This window comes from Diadema antillarum, unplaced genomic scaffold (assembly GCF_040938485.1).
Source record: "Diadema antillarum isolate AM-2024a unplaced genomic scaffold, OU_Dant_1.0 seq00002511_RagTag, whole genome shotgun sequence".
Taxonomy (NCBI): domain Eukaryota; kingdom Metazoa; phylum Echinodermata; class Echinoidea; order Diadematoida; family Diadematidae; genus Diadema; species Diadema antillarum.
In genome coordinates this window covers 10,470-33,962 of record NW_027273115.1, presented here as the reverse complement: position 1 = coordinate 33,962, position 23,493 = coordinate 10,470, and the positions used below count along the sequence as shown (strand labels likewise).

At 37.8% G+C, this 23,493-nt stretch overlaps 1 non-coding gene and 1 pseudogene across 1 annotated transcript; both read left to right on the top strand.

Moving 5' to 3' along the window:
* Window positions 1-8,058: 8,058 nt before the first annotated feature.
* Window positions 8,059-12,567, top strand: LOC139714898 (uncharacterized; annotated as a pseudogene).
* A 3,586-nt stretch (window positions 12,568-16,153) lies between these two features.
* Window positions 16,154-16,226, top strand: Trnat-ugu (transfer RNA threonine (anticodon UGU)). The gene has a single exon. It is a non-coding gene; the product is annotated as a tRNA-Thr (tRNA).
* Window positions 16,227-23,493: the final 7,267 nt, after the last annotated feature.

The following is a 23,493-nucleotide window of genomic DNA, read 5'->3' as shown; positions in this document are numbered from 1 at the left end:
GAACAAAGAAAATAAAATAAATATGTATATATATGAATAAAAGGGGAAAAATATGGCTACAAACGGCAGCTTTTGGACTGTAAAATGTCAAAAATTTCAAGCTCGCTCGCTTCGCTCGCTCGCATCCAGCAGTTGAGCCCGGTGCGCCTCCCCCTTAATTTCTAAAGCGAAAAACATAGCTACGACGGCAGTTCTTGGACTCTAGAATATCAAAATTTTCAAGCTCGCTCGCTTCGCTCGCTCGCATTGAATCGTTATGCCATTCTCCTAATGTTGCTGACAGTAATTGCGAGTACTTGCGCCCGATGCCCCCACCCCTTAATTTCCAAAGCGAAAGATAAATATAGCTACAAACGGGAGTTTGGGGACTGTAAAATGTCAAAATTTTCAAGCTCGCTCGCTTCGCTCGCTCGCATTGAAGCGTTATGCCACTCACCTAATGTTGCTGCCAGTAATTGCCAGCAGTTGCGCCCGATGCCCCCCTTAATTTCCAAAGCGAAAGGTATAGTTACAAACGGGAGTTTTGGGACTGTAACATGTCAAAATTTTCAAGCTCGCTCGCTTCGCTCGCTCGCATTGAATCGTTATCCCACTCTCCTAACGTTGCTGCCAATAATTGCCAGCAGTTGCGCCCGATGCGCCCCCATTTATTTCCAAAGCGAAATATATAGCTACAATTAAAACTCCAGTTTTGGAACTGTAGAATATCAAAATTTTCAAGCTCGCTCGCTTCGCTCGCTCGCATTTTATTGTTGTGCCATTCACCTTATGTTGCTGACAGTATATAATTTGTCGATCGTTTCACACCGTCATTCCATAATCCATGTAAGGAAAACTTACAATGTTCCTCAATGACTGCGTTGTTGAATGTATCACATTCCGTAATGTATTGTAGTCCCATTATTGCTCACGCACACACGCACAAGCATACAGACCGTCAAAATTACTTTATGGTTCCCCCAATGTTTCGACCCACCGTACGCCACTTTACACACACACACACACACACATATATATATATAATAGATGTGTGTGCGTGTGTGTGTGTGTGTGTGTGTGTATGTGTATATTGTGTAACATATGCATGGTCTAATCTTGAGCCCCCTCCAATGTTTGCCCCCCCCCCCCAATCCAAAACTGCTTCCGGCGCGCCTGTGTCCAAGGACGTAAACACCAAACAGGATTCGAATTCGGGTCCTGATTGGGAGACTGAGTCTTATCCACTACGCCACAGCGCCCCCACATAAAGTTCATTAACAGCAGGAAGAGACATTATAATGTAATCAAGTGCAGAAATACCAAACAAATGTGGTATTAAATACTGTACTGGGTCCTCTTTTCTTTTGCTATCCATTAATGATTTGCCATTTGTAAGACCTAATTTGCTTTCTATCTTATTCGCAGATGATTACTAAACTATTTCCCAGGCCGGGATGGGATTTGCATGAAAGTAATCATATGATTAATTAAGAAATTAAGAAAGTGTGTTCTTGGTTTGCTGCAAATCGTTTGGTATTAGATATTGACAAACATCATGGTACCCAAGACAAAGAATAAGGTAATAGCATGAAGATGTTTTACGAATATATATATATACTAGTAGGTAATGTCACAATCAAGCAGATGAATAGAACAACATTTCTTGGTGTGACAATTGATGATGGCTTAACATGAAAAGCTCGTATTAAAAGGATATTTGTATCAAAATAAGTGGAATTGTTGGTATTATGATTTATATGAAGCATAATATTCCCCCTCAAAAATTCTTTTGGCCATGTGCCACACTATGATTTTCCCACATTTAACGCATCGTGCAATAATATGGGGTCATAGTGCGTTATATTCATTGAATCGTATTTTGATGTTACCAAAGCGTGGGATGAGAATACTCTGATTGACAAATTGCCCTACATCGACGTAAATAAGCACTTGAATCTGATCAGTGTTTTAGTAGTAGCCATGATAAAAAATCATGGGCGTACATACTCGAGCAGGATTCGAACCTACGACCTCCTGATCACTGGACAGGCGGCACCTTCCACTAGACCACCGAGCTTTCGCCCGACAGCAAGTGTTTGTTCTAATCCTTTTATTTTCATTGCAACTGATTGACAAATTGCCCAACATCGACATAAATAAGCACTGAATTGATCAGACTACAATTAGATACACTGGAGAAAAATGCTGGAATGAATTAACAACTTTTGTTAAAGAGAGCCCAACACTGTCCTCTATTAAGACGTAAATATAAAATGTTTTTAATCCCAAGTGCATTTGAATCCCTTTTTTTTTGGGGGGGTAGGGGGTAATAATTTTGCCACTTTTTTCCTTATTTTTTACTGTTGCTGTGATGTTTCTAATGTTGCCTAATAAATGTATATGACTTCTCCTGTGATCTTGTATCTCTGTGCGACGCAAATTGCATCTTATTTATTGTAAGGGAATCGGCCTCGATAGGCTTCATATAGCCTTTACTGATACCTCACGTGCTATGTATCATTTTTTCTCTTGTGTTTGTCTTGGTAAACGTCATGTTTTCTTTTTAGGATGTGAAATGAATGAATTTGAATTTGAAATAACCAAATATGAAACGTTTTAGAGATCGGTCTTTTCAGTCATGGACGTACATGAGATTAGAGTGTGCCACAGTTAAACATAACTCGGAGGTCGATGGCGCAGGCCTTATAATTTATACTCGTACAAGAGGGCTGTATATGAACATCAAATTTCACACTATCCTAACCATTTAAATTATGCACTTATGCCATACTGTTTACGCCATAAATCTACTTTCACACCCATTTGAATCATTAGGATCTCAGTGGTTTTGTTTTCAATGTTAGTAATGTGTTATTGATATTGTTGCATCATGTGGCTTTTCTGTGTTTTGTTTTGTTTTAGTAACATTTATTTGACTTTTTGGTTTTTTATAAATTCTTCCCAATCATAGTATGGTCTAAACAGATATGTGTTACTTCAAAAATTCCCCCTGTCTGATTTATCCCGGGATCTACGACTAAAGAACCTTGCTTTTACGTAGGCCTCATCATATTTTCTCGTACTTGATAACCATAGCCCAATTATAAACAGACCTTTGTGTTTGCACATGAGACAGCCTGCTGTACATTCCGATGAAGTTGCAGCCAATTTATGCTTGTGTATGATTTTGGTATATGCATAATGATGTATTTTTTTGGGTGCCTATTTTCCTTAGGTAATATAAAAAATAGACTTGATATTAGAAATCAAAATTGAAATTGCTTGCATGAGGTTCTCACCGTCTAGTAAAGGGAATGTGGTGCTAGTGCGTGCATGTGGTAGTCAGATGCCCTCGGCCCTATTTATCAAAGTATAGAATATACAACAACCAGCATATATAGTTATAACAAAAGCTAATAAATCATATTCATATTGAGGCAAAATTTGTTTCTTTTATATTGGTTTAAATGTCAATACAGGCGGCACAGGGTTTACGTGCTCAGGGAGGGTATTGTCGGATTGATTTCTTAGCTAATACGTATAAGAGCTTTGGGTTGCTTAAACGAAAATCTTGAAAAACAATGTTGGGTATGGATAAATATAATCATTAGTAATCAAAGCATCTTGTAATAAAGAGTAAATTATGAACGTATTTGCACGATTGTAGCCGTTGTGGTAGCGAATGTTATGAGCCTTGCGAGTTTTGAATTGACAAAGCAAAGGATAAGTGTGAGCAAAAGGAGGATTGAGTGCAAATTCGAAAGGCTTTTTCGTTTGCTGAAGAAATAAATAATTATTTTTTCTATTTAGTGCAGTTTCCTTCAAATAATGTTAAAATTTGATATGTATGTATGTATGTATGTTATATATATACTATATGTATATACACACATATCATATATACATACAGACAATAACAAACCACTATATTACATTCTTAAAGATTCGTCATCAACTGATTGATCAAGTCCTTCAATCTCCGAAGAGCAACGGTTGGTCTAGATGTCAGGTTATTATGTTTTTTGTATGGTCATTTCATGTCAAATGAGAGTCGAGCATTACACCTAAAGAACTTAGTCGACTGTTTTCTGGTAATGCTACAGCATTAATAACCATACCTTGTCGAATGATTACAGAATAAGATTAAAGGATGTAAAAAATAATGAAAACATGAACTTTTCAATATTTAATCATAATTCATTACATTCAAAATATTAATATGCTCTATTGAATATTAAAGATACCAATTCATGAATCGATCCTCCTGTGGGAGTCAAACCATTAGTAACATCAGCGAGTATGATTGAATTTAACAGAACGAATTACTTGTTAATGTCGTGTTTTTATGATTAACGTACTATATCGAAAAAAAAATAAAGCAGTGGTCCGTGGAAGGATCCCAATAAATTAGTAGACTGGATTACATACTTGTGACGGCTTAATATAAGTTACAGGTATTATGCAACCATTTTTTGTAGAATTTCATGATGAATCGTGTTAATGACGAAATTTATTAAGATCTATAAAGACTTCAATTATGTATTCTTTGTTGGCGAGTGCTTCAATGACGTTATGACTGCAATTTGTTGGAATTATACACATTTACGAAAAATTCTAATTAAAGCGGGTAGTTTCTTTCTATATTTTGTATATCTGTCAATAGTCTCGGATCTTTTTAATCTATTGTATAGATATCTTAATAAAAAAGATAACGAGGTGATTAAACACTGCATGAGCTAGGCCATGAGTAATCCAAGGTTGTTGAATGTAATTTTCTCTCTTTAGGTGTTAATGACATAAATTATGTTTTGAATAAAAACCTCATAACTCATCGAGCTAGAGTAGTTATTAGTTCTCTAGTATTACTGGAAGTCTAATTTCCGAGACTTTGACCAATTTACACATTAGTCTGTTTTACTTAATCTTCAAAACCACCATCACATGATCCCGTTTATAATACGATTACCGAGATTATTTTGGGCCTTTAAAAGCTTGCATCTGAGAGTCGAGTTGTTGCTTGTATTTAAAAAACGTAAATGCATGATGGAGACTTGTATGAGCTCTGATACTTTCGTGTATTACTAGCGTCAGTGTGTTTTAATGCTTGTTCGAATTTATGACCAAATGGCAGAACCCAAAGAGTTGACACATATGTAGGAATATCACACCAATACGTCGCCCATCATTCAGTGTACATACACTTGAAGGGGATGGCTAGTAACTGACTCAGTGGGAATCAGTGGGAATGCTGGGGGTGATTGTTCCAATCCTTCTGGGATTCATTTAAGAGTACATTATATTCAATTCAATTTCAATTCAATTCAAATTTATTCCGTTTTTCGACAATAAAAAAAATATCATGACATACATCACTCTTCCTTCAGTGACAGGAATCATATAAAAGAACAAACAAAGTGAGTTTAACAAAGAAAAGCAGTCCCTTATTATACTTACAGTAAAGATACATTGCAATGCCTGAAGTAAATTGAAATGAAGTGGAATATCAACGTACACGAAGGCGAAAAACGGAGGGACCCCACTAAAAGACGGAGCTTGTAGAGTGTGGGCCCCTCGGGAGAGAAAGATTCAGTGGACGATATTGGTAGCAATCGGCATCAGAACAGAACAGGAATATATCTATTGTGTGAAAATTATTTGCTTCAGAATGGTTTCATATTGAAGTAATGTGCAGTTTAATGTTTCCAGGTTAGCATGCCTGTACAGTGACGGGCGATCATTAACGGCCCGTCAACGATCGCTCAGGCACTGTATTACTATCATAAGAAGAAGAAGGAGTCTCGAGTACGCTATTTGTAGTTATATACACTGACAAAGGCCCGTGGCGGGCCGAAAATTTTGTGAATAAAAACCTTTCTTGTTGAACTACAAATGGTGTAATCGATACTACTTCTTCTCTTTCTTATATAGATATATATATATATACTATATATATATATATATATCATAATCAATGTATGTAAATGAAGAAACAAACTGGTGACGCATTTTTTTGGTCAATATTTATTATTTATTTGACTCAAATTTCCGGCATCCTATGCCTTGCCAAGACTCCTGAAGAAGGCGTAGGATATTATATATATATATATATATTATATATATATATATAAGTATACAAGAAGGAGTATCGAGTACACTATTAAAATAGTTCCAACAAGAAGGTATATATAATATATAATATTATATAATATATATGATAGATGTATGTATGATGATATATCATAAGTTTGTGTTTGTAATGGCTGTGTTTATTATGTTGCATATCGTTTCTTGATATCGATTGTAGGTGACGTTGAATATTTGTTGTGATGTGTAGTGGTTCGAAACTATGGCGTACAAGAGTGAATTCTGTAATGAACCTTGAAGTAGATGTATAATTTCATGTTGCCATATCGCTAATGGTATTATTCAACATGAATGTGTACTTCTTTAATTATCATGTGCTATTATATTATGAACAATTATGTTCTCTTGATAATCTTGTGTCTTTTATTTCTTGCTACAAACTTCTGTCAGCACAACGTTGATCACAGAGACTAGATGGAAAGGATTACAAAGCTGTATATGAAAGTTAGCTATATCTTTGCTTCTTCTTGTGGAGAGCAGAGCACTCAAGCAGAGGATAATATGTGTGTGTGTGGTGTGAGGTGTGTGTGTAGGGAAAGGGGGGGGAGGGGAGGGTATTGCAGTTTCAAGGTAGGAGCCTCGAATATCTCGTGGGAACAAAAGGCCAGAACCCCCTATAATGCACCTATATGAATTGTGCATTGTGTTGTTGATACTGGTAGTTCCTTTCAGAGGACAAGACCCTTTGTGATGTCAGCACCGCTTCAAAGCAAGGATAGCATTTTGAAGATTAATGTAAAAATTGTGAACATGTCTGGACAAGGTGTGAGTTTTCTTCAATTTGTCTCCCTCTTCAAATGAAGTTTGTTAGATCGCAACTGCTGATCTATAATTCTAACAAAACATGTCGGAATAAAGGAGCCACGGGACTCGAACCTGTCATCTACTGCTTTCCGGGCAGCGACACACCCCTTCCAAAAAGAGAGGTCTAGCTTAAAGATGTCTCCGGTTTTCTGTTTTACTGGGATTTTTTTTTTCTCTCGTTTGCCCGTGGTGGAGTAGGGTGAAGCTGGAGCGGGATATTGGCCACCCTTTGATATACTAGTAACTGAGCCACAACATTTCTTACTATATTGATTCTTCCAAAGGAATATCGAGGACACTGTTAATATAGACTCACGAGAAAAAGCGCGATGCTCAGCCAACGAAAAATGGTAGCGGTCTTGAACGAATTCCATGTGTCAAGTCGACTTTTAAAGAGAATTCTAGCTTTCATTAAATCAAACTGCTCTACCAAGTCAGATCCAACTTTTCGGATTGACTTTGACAGAAAAATAGTGGATCGAAATAATATGGTTAATGACATTCAGTTTTATGGTCATAATTTTGGTACCACTAGTGCAAATATCTGACCTTTTATATTTTTTCCTTTGATTCATTTTCAGGATGAAATCAGCCGATACAAGACTACTTGTCGATACTCCGTTGATTGAAGCTGTTTCTAGTGTTAGATAGCCAGGAGGTGTAATGTTACAGACTTCCTAGCTCAGCGTTACTCCGCGTCAGGACGTATAAAGAGGCATGTGAGGGCAGGTTTTGCAAACTAAATCTTTAAAGTCCTCGTGTATCGACTGCATTGAATTCAGCCTTCTTTCCAGCACTTGGATCTCAAGGAGCTTTAACTTTACCGCTGCCAGGACCAGTGAATGAGAGAGCAACATTTTTCTCCTCCCATCAACTATCGATGACACCATCACACTCTGCTTCCATCAGCAGTCGAAACAAGTGTCATCCTTCTTTCCCGAAAGAAAATGAGTACACTCTGCCTCTGTCAGTCAGTAGAAAACTGCGCCCCTTTGCTGGCATCGAAGCAACTGTAAGCCTCATTCTGCCTCTGCAACGTATCAAGGGAATACATTTTCCCTTGATCTTTATCGAAAACCACGGGAAAATCTCTTCCTCCACGACCAGTCGAGAGATGTGTGCTTGGTGATAATGGCCATAACTTTCCCCTCGTCAGCCTGGCACTACCTGCTCTTCCTGGCTGTTTTCACCCTTATGAGCTTCTGGCTGATCACACCGGGACTCCTCGCCACGATACGGGTGACTTCTGTTAAACATCAATAAAATTGAATGTTTTGTGTTCCTTTTCTGAACTAATAATGTCAAAACATCTGCATCTCGATGTACTGCATGGAAAATTTCATGAAATTTTTAGAAACTAGCTATATTGAGTATCATATTTGTATATATTATGTTTGGTTATGTTGATAAAAAGTATTGTAAATGATGCCATACGGAGAATAAATCAAATCAAATCAAATCAATCAAAACGGCTCTGACTGTTTAGACTACCAATTGAGGGTTTAGTTACAGACGGTATTGCTTATAAAATGCGCAATGTAGCGTGGCTGTCACACTGTGTGCAGAAAAAAACTGATATTGATGGATATACGATGTATTTCGGAGTCTTGTCGAACCGTGGCTTTATCTACTGTATGAAACCACGACTGCAAAGTAATTTCCTACTTATTACTATTATTCAAACCTAGTGAATTGTGAATCAAGGCAACCGTAGTATACCTTTGCAAAGAAAATATGACTGAACACCTTTTTACGTACTTTCTATTAGATACACCAAGGGCGGAGGGATCTTGTGATTGACTCACAAGGATTGGATGGAGTCACAGTGCCAAGCCAACAATTTGTAAGCAGCAACGTCCAAACTCAGGAAAATGTCAATAGCAGGGTCAGAACTTCCATCGGACAGAAGTCACGGATCAGACTATTACCCAAGGAGAAAAACGAACTCTTCTTCCTTAATCTTGAATAAGGTAATAAGTACACCAAGAAATCTTCAGAGTAATATCAGAGACATGCCTACTACTACCATGCCCAAACCTGGTTCCGCTGCGTCAACGGAGGAAAAAGTGGCTGCGACAATCAGCAGTGTCTTCCGGGAAGAAATTGACGGTTCAGTGGACTCCACTTCACACTCAGAGAATGGAGACATGTCAATCGATTTAGAGGATTATTACACTTATGACTATGATGATTACCTGGAAAAGGACGAATATGAGAAATTTCCTGACCAGGTAAAAGAGCCAAGGAGTAGAAAGGATGCTGCTAGTATACGAACTAGCGAGTGGCGATCAATGGAGCAACTTGCTGAGATAGCCACGAATTCGAACCCGAGTCTGGGATTTGTTAACTTAATCACTCCCAATCCAAACTTGGACATCACAATAGAAGTAGTTGTGAATGGGAAGGAACGAAGAAGAAGATAACCAGCACCTGTATGAAAGTAAAACATCTACACCGTCTCAACCATCAACTCGTCCAGCGAAGGGTTATGGTAAGAAAATGGAAAAATAAAAAGGCCTTGAAATGGAAAAAATGAAAACAAGAAATTATACAATATATTAAATAGTTTTTGAATAGTTTTGAGTTCTATCTTAGTTGTTGGTTGCTTTGCATGTTGCTTCATGTGCTGCAGCATTTAAAGGGTAGAATAAATCACATACAGAGTATGATGTGTTAAGGGGCATTTGGTAATGCCAGCATTTACTTTTGACGGGGTCATCGCTTTTCGTGTACTGATAGGCAGCAATATGTGAAGAAATGACGATTATAAATGTTTCATAGGTTTCACCACATAGTTTCCCTGAGGAAACAGGCAGTTCTGATCTCAATGGTTTTAGAGAACAGAGAGAAACACGTCTGAGTCATCAGTCGGAAAAGGTTTTATTTGCTTTTTTATGACTCTGTTTTTCTCTGTTGATGTTTTTAATGGTTAAAAATAATATTTTCAAAGTGCAAGCGAGTTAATCGTATAAAAGCAGACTCAGTCAAAGGCAGTTAAATGTTATCTGCGCTGTAATGAACATGTTAACATCTCCGACAAAGAATTCCTTCTTTTTTTTATACTGTATTTCAAAGCGAAAAAAGAATATGGGTAAGTTATCGATGGGTGACAAACAAAGACGATTTTATTGGCAGATCAAGTTTTTCTGACTGACCTATAAGAGAATTAATGTTTCCTTTTAACACCTGATGTTTTCATTTTCTGTAGTATTGTCAGAGTGATTAAAAAAGTAACTGAAGGGGAAAAATGTCATCCAGGCAAAGGTTTTCGAATATGATTACAGAAGATATTGTGAGGATGAGCTAATTTTCTTCTTTTTCAAGCAGGAATTTTCTTATCAATATACAGCTTTTCTTCTTTGTCGATAGATGGGGACTTGACAGGTAGGGAAAATTGACGAGTGGAGCGATTGGTCTTCATGTTCGGCATCGTGGTGGGCAGGGAAAAACAGGAGCGACAATAGGACATGCGGGACGCACTGTGTTGACACCGAAATTCGGCAATGTAATGATCTTCCCTGTTCAGGTATGAGCTTATCAGTTGTAGTTACGATATCATTGGCCAATCATTGGACATATATATATATTATATATATACATATATATGTATATTTATATTTATGTTCACACAGAAAGGATATATGTGTGTCGATGACATAATTACCTCAGCTAATTCATATTTGGGGTTGCGACCAATGTTGTTTGTCAATAGAAACATACTTATGAATCTCTATAAAGGCCATAATTATCCATAGAACCATGGTGAGCAAGTTGTTTAATGGTTCTATATATATTCAAGTGTTTTCACCGAGTAAGTTTAACAAAAGAGAATGTTATCGATTCACATACAGCATCCAAATGTTTTTCCATCTAAAGTGAATTCAGTGCTCAGAATGTATTCATGGCGATAAAGACAAAAAAGAGGTTTATATTCTACAGAATGTCTGTAAATGACAAGTCTCAACGCCAAGGAGGAATATAATGATAATGAGAAGACTGATATATTTTACAAAGATTTGTTCTTAAAACAATTATTGCTTCAACTGCAGACTCGTCCATATTCGTGAACAGCAATGTCGATTTCAGTATGTCTGTGACAACCGCGCCATCCGACACTAATCTTTGACATCGACCATGGTTTTCACAATTGATGTCGTGGACGATATGAGCGGCGTAATCGACAACACTGACATCGGTACTTTATTGATCTTATTTGAAAGCCGATATTTGTTTTCCTTCAAATTAATTTTGTTGTTTGACAGCTGGATTAATTATTTTTGCTGCTTTCTCGTTTACATCACATCGGTGGTATATTTTATTCAGTCTCAAAGATGTTCCCCTTGTTTTACCCTCTGAAAAGAAATCGATTTATCTTGTCATCAAGGGATTTAGAAGTTTCTAGCATATATTTTGTATGCTGTTATTTATGACTTTACCGCGCTAACAAAGCAGTTTGTTAGAAATGAGCTGTAATTCAAAAACAAGGTTCAGATGGGTTTTGTATATATCATGTCTATCCAGTAACTCACACACAAAGTTTCAGAAAGCATCAGAAATAGATTTGTGTCATAGTTTATCAGTATAAAAGGTTATGTTATTGGGAGGGGGATAGTGTGATGTGATTTTGATTTTTTATTGCAATTCGGCAGTTGGCAGAGAGAACTTTTGATTAGCACCTACTATCAATCTATTTTGTGTAAAGGTAAACTTTACCACACTAGGTGAAAGTGGTTTGTAGAATGCGATCCAGAAACACACAATAATACATAATTAACAGTGTCATCAATAAACTCATATTTACCAGTCCTTTGCCCAATATCAAGAAATTGTTAGTAAATGATTCAAAGATTCACAACTTTTCTTTATACTTTGTAGATGTTCACCAAGAGTTTGAAATATAAAAAATCTAAATCAATGATTATGACCTTAATCATTTTTATAGACCATGGTTTCAGGGCTTAAAAAAAAGGTTTTACCATTAATCATTATATTATGCAGTAGAAGTACACGTGTTACAATCTTTGTCTGCAGGGAGTTCAGTTTTCATAACTAGCATACTCAGCTGGTCATAACGGAGTGGTTCGTGCTGTGTAAGTTTTATATAAGAGGTATATCGTCCCCATGTCTACTGCCATAGATCGCTGTAAGGAATGGATGGAGTGCCGCAGTGAGAAGCTAGTCTCCTACCTCAAACGCCTGGAAAACCTCCCAAGTTGTCCCTGTCTTTACCCGGCTGCACTCACTGTCAATAGCCCGATCGTCGATAGGCATTTTCGGAGCTACTTCCGCTGGGTGGTCGTTGACCTGGAGACTTCTTGGCTGAGACTTAGCACTTTCAAGCCGACGGCAGTGGCCTGTATCCAGTCAGAACACAGTTCTTTGTTGGCATCGCAGCAGTGTTGCTATGACAGAAACCAGCGACTAATAACCCGCGGGCAAGGGGCGGGTACCCCACAGCTCATAAGTGCCAAGATTTCTCGAGAATTGAACTATAAAATTGACGTTCTGCCATGGATCATATGCAAAGGTGATTGGATGAAATACAATCTTGTTAGACCACCTAACAATGGCCGTCATTGCATGGAAAACCCTGATAATGAAACTTATCACATCCAGGTTGAAGAAGCACGAGACTTTTGAAGACTTAATAAAAAAATTATGCACCATCCCCTTCCCCTTGACATGTAAGAAATCAACCTCATGTAAAAAAGTAGATTCATGTCTGCGTTGTTTGTGTATGGAATTGGGCATAGCTCTTCCGCGCTGTGAGTTAAGAATTGATGTACAAAGAACTGTAAAATCTATAATTGATGATAAACAATGTATAGGAAGATTTTTATTTATGAATTGAGTCGAGTTAGATCACATCGTGAATGTCCACAATGCTGTTTCATACCCATTCCCAATATGTTATTCACGGAAGGCAATTGTATCTCGTTAAATCCCCTCCCTCTCTCCTTCTAAAGGTATATATACACTGTGATTATAGATGTGAACTCAAATAACATTGACTAGGGTCATTTTGTGTGCGTGTGGGTGTGTGTGGGTGTGTGATTGATTTCGTCTATAGTTGTGTCAAAGCTATTTTACTCCGTTCAACAGTTGATCATGGAAGGATCTTGCCCAATGGATATTGCAAACCGAAAATCTATTCAGATCTTAAAATATCTGTCTTTACAGTTTTTGTGAATCAAAAATATCATGTAATTTGAAACAAAGAATTGGAGATAAAAAGGCAGTAGTTGGAAAATGTGTGAAATCTCATTTTATGAATTGTTAATTCCCATCCACTTTGCTCAGAGCCATGATATTGAAATTTGGGAGGAAACGGGTATCGACGAGGGGTAAAGCGTCAGGACAATAAAAATATGATGATGCTAACTTGTTCAAGATAGCTTGAAACCCCACCCCCCCAAAAAAACAAAACAAAAACAAAAACAAAAACAAAAACAAGACACTAAACTTTCTCCCTAGCAACATGTCCGACCGTGTCCCTAAAATTATCGAAACGGTATGTATGTATGTATAGTATATATAGGTTTGTGTTTGTGTGTGTGTGTGTGTGTGTGTTGCTTATCCTATGTATGAGTGGTTTTAATCTGATTGATCGAGAGTTCCCGATAGTCTGTGTCGAATTATGATTTAACCGGGAAACAACAGAATAATTTGAACAATACAGCGAATAGTGTTGTCATGGAGCAGCTCTATCACGTACATTATGTACTTAAAAAAATTAAAGTAGGCATTTAACCTTCCAATTGTTTATTCATCTCTTCTACAATGTAGAGGATAGAAACTCCATATAAAGAAAGATATCGAGTTCTCAATGAGCGTTCATACTTTTTATTGTCAGTAACAACAAATGCATCTCTGTATAATTCTTCATTTTAGTTTTACTTATGATTTGTGAGGTATAAGATTGCAACTTGTAAGGCGTCAGTTATGATACCGATAAGGCAACTTGAAGGTATGCCAGCGACGTCAAGTTTTTATTGCACTGATATCTTTGTGTTCAAGAGAAAGAGGATATCATAGCAAACTTCATAACTGCTTACACATCCCAACCTTAGAGACAAATTGTCATCATAATTTAAAGAAGAAAACAAATTTTGTTCACGAACTATTTACAAATGATAATTCACCCAGACGAACACAACTTATGAAGAAGTACACAGTGACTCTTTTACTTTCATGGGTTTTTTTCTCGTTGTTTTCGAAATGAAGCTATAAACCGACAGCTAGTTTGTAAAGGGTCTATGGGATTGTAATTCTATACTTGCGATTGGAATAAGATTAATTCCTGGATCCATTGCGGTGCAGAAATAGCCTCTGCTATTCGCTGTATATTCACTCTCTGTAATGACCGTAATGCGTAGCTTAAATTCATAATAAAGGTTTGGTCACAAACTCTAATTACAATTCTATTTTTTAGGGTTGGAAAGGAGTATATTCATTTTCTCGCTTATAGGTTTTAGCTGTTTTACAGCTGTATAGGTTGGTGTTTCTACCGCCTGAGATTGTCTTTACAAGATGTAATACCAGGTTAGGGTACGTGATACAGTAGGCCTACACAGTTTCTCAGGGATTGTACAGTGTATATATAGCGTGCAAAAGATTTAGGTTCTTTATGATAGGTGTTATTTCTTGTATTTTATAGGACAAAGTATTGTAGAATGGAACATGTTTTTTGTATGATTGCAATGATTTTGTTATTCTTTCATTGCAAGAAAACTAAACTAGTCATTGCACTGATTTTACGATTACATACGCATTTTTACATGAGGTTGCTTGAATAGAGGAGACATGTTACCTCGTAGATCTAATGCAAGAAACAGGACTTCAGTTAACGTGTTGCGAAGGCATTCCAAATACTTGTTTGAAAAAGATATTCGCCTTTGATATTGCACATTTCGTCGTAAGATGTACGACACTAATCAAGGTCCATAACGTTTCAATGAGGCAAATACACGTATATGTATGAATACATACATGGGTGTGCTCGCACATTATATTCTGCTCTATCAAGAGGAAAATAAATGTACATGGCACGTATGTGTGTGTAGGTGAATGTATGCAGAACACTTTGCTGCTATTACCTTGCCTTTTGACCGCGCGACAGAAAGTAGCTGAAACAAATCTTCCAACGATGTGAGTAGCGAGGATTGGTAATGATACAAGATGATGTTGAGTGAAAATCAACTACATGAAAATGACAGCTGCGAAGTTATAACAACCACAATACGGTATGAATGTTGTATTGATTAGCATTATCAGTTCTAAAGCAAAATGAGTTGGGCGTAAACACAGCACACCTTGTTGAGAAATGCTATTGAATGATATCCTAAGACTTAAGAAAGAACGCTCCCTTCCACAAAGACAAAGCAGAACAAAACAAAATCTGTCAAACAAACAAACCTAGACTACAAAAGCAGGACATCGTGAGAAATTTAATGATGAATAAGCTAGACAGGAGAGGAACATTGATTCAACCGAAAGTTTATTCCATTAGGTTATTTCCTAGAAATGGCCTTATTTGATGCATACACAACTTATTCGTGTATCAAAAACGTTATTGCATTAAAGAGAAAATTTCCTTTAGACAATGGTGTGCCCCTCTTCTCAACAGCTTTTTATATTCCACACTTATTTCTGAACTTTCTGAACTATAAAGATAATGATAAACTATAACGACATCATACTGCTCTAGGAGGTTGAACTGATTGACAAACTGTCATGATTCTCCTTGGTGAAATTCCGCAGTGTTATTGCGCAAGTCGTCTTGTTGATATTGTAATAACGGTAATGATGATGATAATAATAATAATAATGATAATAATAATAATAATAATGATAATAATAATAATAATAATGATAATAATAATAATAATTATTATTATTACTATTATTATTAGTGTTATTATTCTAGGCAAATGTACGAGTGTTTGTGTGTGTGTGTGTGTGTGTGGGGGGGGGGGGGTCCCTACAATCATTGTAAATGTCATGGAGCCAAGTGTGGTGTTTAAACAAGCTTCACAGAAACAAATATTTGACAGTGAAAACGCTTGGCAAAGCGTTTACACCCGATTTGCTGAGAGCACCATTGATCGTCAAACGTAGGATGCTAATCATTAAAACAATTAGTCAATAACATGACTGACGTTAGCAGCTGACGCACAGCAAAGGAAACACGAGATTTAATGGAAAGTTATTATTATCTGCCGCGTAAGCCTCCTTAGCTCAGGGGTTAGAGCACTGGTCTTGTAAACCAGGGGTCGTGAGTTCAAATCTCACAGGGGGCTGTTTTCCAATTTTACATTTTTGTTTCATCGTAGGTTCAGTAATTGTCTGAAGAATGATCCTCTTAATTTTTACCCTTGTAGGTGTGTGTTGCATGTCATGTCATGCGTTTTTTAGGTGAATGTTCAAGCTGAAGTAGGCCTATAATGTAAGTATACTATTTGAAAATGCGCAAATCAGTATTTATCTTCTTTTTTTTCCAAGCATAAATATGTAGTCTCGTCGACCAATTTTAGCGTTGTTGGTAAATTCAGGCCGGATGAGTACACAAAAATCTACATTAGGGTTCCTTTCTATGTCTCCCGGCAGCATAAGCTTATGACGAATTGTTTGTTTCTTGAAGTCATAGGTGACGATCCTGGGATGTCCCCCATTTCGGAGGGGGGGGGGGGGAGGGTTGGCACGGGGACTGTCGGTCCTTGATTTGTTAGTTTTAATATTCATATCTTTTCTATTCTGCTAGTAGGCCTACTGTTGACAGATTTTGTGTACGGAAACAGAAGGCAATGGAATGGAAATTAATTTTTCATTTTTCTTGACAATTTTCAAAATATTCTGCCAAAATTGTGCTCCCCATAGTTGAATTTCAATTCTGAAATTCAAGAGTACTCTCTTGTTGGACCAGAGATACCCCTTACACGCCCCTCCCCCTATTCGGTTCACCTCAACAGACTGAGGACACAGTTACCTGCCCGGCAAAACCCTAAGGCTTGCTTGATGCAAACTTGCTAAGGCCCTTCTGCCACTGTCTTCCGGGCAAGTGACGTAAGACGCATCTGCCGAACGAGAGGAGACAGTTACCATGATTTTTGCCATCCACATTGTTCCTGGATATTTATTTTTCTTACTTATTCATTCAAGACTTTGTAAGAATTTCACCAAAAGTCTGCATCAGATTACTGTTAACATAAATTTCACATAGAAAGACGTCAAATCTTTTTAATGCGTTTTTGCTATAATTCACAGGTGGTGAGGACGTGAAGAAGACTCAGAGTCACTGCTGTTAATGGCAGGTCTATTTGGATGTAAGATTTCCCTAATATTGTCCACTAAGATAATTGGGCTATCATAGAGTGAGTGCAGAAGTAACCAAATCCACGCTCGATCATTTTCCCAGTCTGAAGAATTTCTTTTAAAAAACATGACATACTTTGGTGATATATCAAATCTACAGCTCTGAAACATAAGACTGATTTTGAGCTCTTTCTGCAGAATGTGCAGTATTTATTTTTCGACAGTTATAGTATTTGAGTAATTCACGACTGAAACGAAGTTTGTTTAGCGATAATACATAAAAGATAGCGGTTTATTGATATGAAGAAGGAATCCTAACTGTCTTATGGGTCACGTGATGCTGGTTCTGGAGATGTGATAAAGTGAAGCAAAGTGTATTATGTGTATCAAAGCTCAGATTATGCACTTTACAAGATACTCGTCATTAGAATTTTGGAATCTTTGAAAACATCGGTACAACGTAATATTTGATAAATGAACATGGATTATTTTCTATCAATTATTATAACAGATCGAAAACAGAATTATGACTTTTAGCTTGTTTGTGATATTCATACAAGGGTTCAAATACTTGCACTTATCCGTTGGGCTGTAAGTTTTTCAGCGAGTTCGTATGATGTGCAGAAAACAGTGGTCAATAATCGTATAAGGTAATGCATATACACAATATCTTATTACAACAAAATAAAAACATGAGAAAAAATATAAAACACTCTTTGGCAGAATCAAATACAAAAGCAAAATACAAAATACAAACGGCCCATTAACGATCGCCCCGACACTGTACAGGCATGCTAACCTGGAAACATTAAACTGTACATTACCTGAATATGAGACCATTCTGAAGCAAATAATTTTCACACAACAATAGATATAATTATAATGTACTCTTAAGTGAATCCCACAAGGATTGGAACAATCATCCCCCAGCATTGCCACTGATTCCCGCTGATTAGTTACTAGCCATCCCCTTTAAAACTTTCTACCTTTTCTGAAGAAGTATTATCAATTTTTATGCAAGCATTTTCAAATTTCTTGCGATTACGTTTTGTACCTATAAACATACATTTTTTTTTTTTACATTCAACATAAGGTTACTATGAAGGAACCATTCATGCATAGCATCTAAATCGTCATTAAAAACTCTTTTAAAGGGGCCCTGAAGCCCAAATCAGCCTAATTTTCATGTTCAGGCCAATTTTATGTAATGTTATGTGCTGATTTCGCATTTACGACTACTTTTTGATGATTCTGACGAATGATGTTAAGTGCTATTTTGAGAGAAGCTACAGCTCTGGTAACGCCCCTTGAAATTCTGTCAAAACACGCGAGCGGCGCGTGTGTCCTGACGACGTCATATCAAGAATAATGCGAGTTCGAGCAGACGCTACTCAGCTCTATTTGCACGATGTTGTATACAGATTCTATTAGCTTTTGTCGTTCGTCTACAGTGGATAACACAACTATTTTTCTTTGGATAACCCTTTCCCAAACATGAGCGATTCATCGGATAGTAGTGTAGAAGAGAGAGTTGACTTCAAGTTCAGATTCTGAACATGCAGACTATGTTTATGACAAAATTCCTGCAGTTTTGCCTAGTCCACAGTGCACATAGCTGTCGCTCGGTTTGATGATGGAGAAGACATTGAAAGGCGGCTTGGTAACAGAGATTGGTTAACAAGACTGTTGATTTTCATTTAACTGAAATTCTATTGGTTTTTGCAGCAAAACTGTAGTTCCCTAGCTACCGATTTGCCCATTGCCCGTACTTTCGCGGCTTCGACGTACATAATTATATACGGGTGCACGTCACGAGACCGACACCCACGAGTCATGTAACAGCCCACAAGGTATATAGCTCACAAGTCATACAGCCCACCAGTTATACAGCCCACGAGTTCGACATCAAGTAAAATAAGCCCAGGAGTCAGTGGCGTACCGTGGGTCAAGACATTGGGGGGGGGGGGGGCACCTCATGGCAGCAACATCAGAATTGCATAACGGTACAATTAAATGCGAGCGAGCAGAGCGAGTCAGCTTAAAAATTTTGACATATTACGGTCCCCAAACTGCCGTTTGTAGCTATATATATATATATATATATATATATATATACATATATTTATTCATTTATATGTATATATATATTATTTTTTTTTTGCTTTGGAAATTAAGGGGGTTGCACCGGGCGCAACTGCTGGCAATTATTGCTGGCAGTAACATCAGGAGAATGACATAACGATTAAATGCGAGCGAGCTTGAAAATTTTGACATTTTACAGTCCAAAAACTGCCGTTTATTATTTTTTCGCTTTGGAAATTAAGGGGAGGGGGCGCACCGAGCGCAACTGCTGGCAATTGCTGGCAGTAACATCAGGAGAATGGCATAACGATTAAATGCGAGCGAGCGAAGCGAGCAAGCTTGAAAATTTTGACACTTTACAGTCCAAAAACTGCCGTTTATAGCTATATTTTTTCGCTTTGGAAATTAAGGGGAGGGGGCGCACCGGGCGCAACTGCTGGCAATTGCTGGCAGTAACATCAGGAGAATGGCATCAACGATTAAATGCGAGCGAGATTGAAAATTTTGACATTTTACAGTCCCAAAACTGCCGTTTGTAGCTTTATTTTTTTCGCTTTGGAAATTCAGGGGGGGGGGGGGCATCGGGCGCAACTGCTGGCAATTACTGGCAGTAACACATCAGGAGAATGGCATATAACGGTTAAATGCAAGCGAGCGAAGCGAGCGAGCTTGAAAATGTTGACATTTTACAGTCCAAAAACTGTCGTTTGTAGTGTTTGGAGGGAGAGGGCGCCCGGTGCGCCCCCTGGATCCGCCACTGGTAGTCAAGGGTGTCGGTTTATGTTCATGATAGGGGGAGGTATGACCAGCGAGGGGGCGTCGAAGTGACCAAGCGGGAGAAGGATGTCCAAAATCTGCACTTTATATAGAGCATCCCCTAATTGTTTGTGTTTGTGAGTGTGTGTGTTTCATATAGATGGAAAAGTTAGGAAATAGCCATACAAGGTCAAGTCTTATTATTGGCAATGCAGGGCATTTTGATATAGACTAGTATGTAAAGCAACACTGCAAGATCAATGATCTAGCTTTGATAGCAAATGTGTACAACTTACATCACATTGCGCAACATTGCAGCGACTCTTTTGCGCAACTGTGCACATCCTGCTTATATTCAAAATGCCAACCAGGAATCACGCTGAATCACAATCTTTTGTCGTCTCCGGGCTTTTTGGACAATGTTTCACTATAGATACCTCTTAAGTTATATGGTTAAAAGAAATCTTAGAAAAATATCTTTTTTCTTGATCACCCTTTCATGTCGATTTCAAAAGCAGTTTACTAACCCTTGAATTACCATTTTGGCATAGGTTTTTTTTTTCTTTTTTTTTTTTAAACCAGCGGATTGGGGGGGGGGGGCACGTGCCCCCTCATGCCCCCCCCCCCCCCCCGTAGTTACGCCACTGCCAGGAGTTATACGGCTCACGAGACCGACACTGCGCACAAAAGGCCCATGAGACCGACACTAAGCAAACAAAGCCCACGAGACCGACACTACACTTAAAAGGCCCACGAGACCGACGCTACGCATACAAGGCTCACGAGACCGACATTACGCAAAAGAGGCTCACAAGACCGACACAAAGCAAAGAAGGCCCATGAGACCGACAGGATGAACAGCGCCACCTATAGACCGATAAATTGTATAGGGTGTCCTGATGATGGCATAAGGAAGATATGAGAGGTGGGAAAGAAGAGTTGCCAGGGTGTTACCCCTTCACTTGGCCCCACCCCCCCCCCCCAAGGAAGGAAATTAAACATAAGTCTTGTTTTTTATTGTATGGAAGCTTAATAGTAAACATGTCAGTAACTGACGTTAAACAGAGAACTAATTTTGGTGAACGGTTTATCATACTACCGCTGTGTACTATATAGTGACAACGACGGGCATTAACTTAACAATAGATTGGAAAAAAAATTAAAAGCACAAGCACAAATGGGGTAGTGTCCTATTGGGGCGAGCCCCCCCCCCCCCCCCCCCCGTGTCCCAGCACAGTTGAGCTGAAATGTCAGAGGATAGTGCCTGATATTTCTCCTGAAATAACTTTCTTATTCAACATTTTTTACCTTCACGACGCCATAGTGGTTCCAAGTAAGTAGTATTATAATGAAATAATGAACAAAAATTAAAAAGGAAAAAAGTTTCGAATGTGCTCCACCACTAATGCCCTTCATTATTACAAAACACAAATGCTGCAACGTGTGAAACAAATGTAACTTTGATTTTCCAAGCCTGAGGAAAAAAAAGAACAAATAGCAGCTTACATGCATGTAATCATCTGAGATATATTTCTTCTTCTTTCCTCATTCTATTCATTCTTTTCAATCTTTTTATGACTTCTGTCTATTGTCACATTCGAGAATGCAACCTGTATTTTTCCTTTCATGTGGGAAAAGGACTTTTCTAGTAATTCTATGAAAATTAAAGATTGTTGTTTAGAGCAGAGATAAAGTGGATATACTAAGAGCAAGTTATGTGTAAATACACTCTTTCTTCCTATAACATGTACTAAGCTATAGGCATACTCTGGCAGCCATATTGAAAATCAAATCGGCTGTCTTCATAGAAAAATGTGATAATTTTTGAAATTTAAACTCAAGTACTCTTTCGAAATATAGGGTTTGTAACAAATTCATTGTGACTTTTTGGCATCTGCGTCCCATATGTCGTGGGATTGCCCAGTAAGACAACGGTCAGAAAAATCCCAATGATTTGAAATGATTCAGACCAGCGTTTCGTATGGAGGCATTTGGATGATGTTTGAATGAATCATTATCAATAGATGATCAGATGATGATGTCGATAGACACTATGCATGCTATAAGTGAGCGAACATTGTGTCTTGTTTTAAATATACCACTCACCAAAGCATCAATTTATACAAAGATAATTGACGGAGTCACATCAGCGTGGCAAGCTGCCTCACCTTGCAAGGCACAGCGTGATAACCCACGGCGAAAGTAAAACCGCAGGACCGCCTTGGTAAAACAAAAACTACGTACTTAAAGGCTGAACCGTACCAAGATAAGGCATGTAAAATGTCAACGGGCTGCATTCATAAGACGGCAGATCTTAATACTTTTCCCTTTCTCCTGTTATTTGAACTTCATGAAAATATTGGCAGGATATCTGTGCATCGAAATTCTCCTTCGAAATTCGTCCTTCTCCTCCAGTGTCGGTTTCCTCAATTTTATATTCGTGTTATGTGTGCTATTCACAATATTTCCTGTTATGCTTTCATCACCTATCTTTTTTTTTTTTTTTTTTTGGGTGTGGTGTTTAGCGCGTGTGATGGACTTATTTCATCACAAGTGATAGTTTTTTTTCCACATTGAAGTTGCTCTTATACGGAGTTTCTAAATCGTACGTTACATAGAGAATACAACTGTTCATTAATAAAATGATTTAAAGAAGAAGCTATTCATATTTTCGTTATTGGTTAAATCATTTGTAAGAATTCGAATGGTCAATGAACACAAGATTCTCAAATATTTTCACTCCGATGCGTCGCGACGCCAATATTTACAACATGGCTCAGTGCATCGGGCTGGTTCAATCACGTAAACATGTCATTATAGTGCGTTAAGATATTTTGAGTGCAGCTATCATACAAACAAGCAGAATCTCATTTATTCAGAGTTGTTATTTTCTCTCTCTCTTGTGTGTGTGTGTACATACCGGTAGATCATGAGTGCATACACGTTTTGCTTCTTGACACTTCTTTGTCACACTCTTCAATCACAAGTACACTGACTAGATAATGGGTACAAACATGACACAACACACACACAGAGGTGACGTGGCCAGTATCATAGTGTACGTTCCACGCGATCGCAAGCAATTCCAAGAAATCATGACTATCTATAGAGGATCGTAAATGATATTTGCGATTTTCGCTTAGTTCTGTGTCTGCCACTTTTTTTTTTGCTATATCTTCTCAGTGACAATTTCCAGCACTCTGTTTTGTTAAAGGGATGGTACAGTATTGGTGGAGATGAGAATTGGGCTTTTAACCTTTTGCGAGATACCAAGAAAACACTTATGACATAGTACAGAGCATACCATTCTAAGAGGAATTCAAAGTTTATTTGATGAAAATTGGGTTTGGAATGACTGAAACATCCAAAAAAAAAAAGTAAAACAAAGCGATCGTAAAAAAGTGTGGGTCCCACACT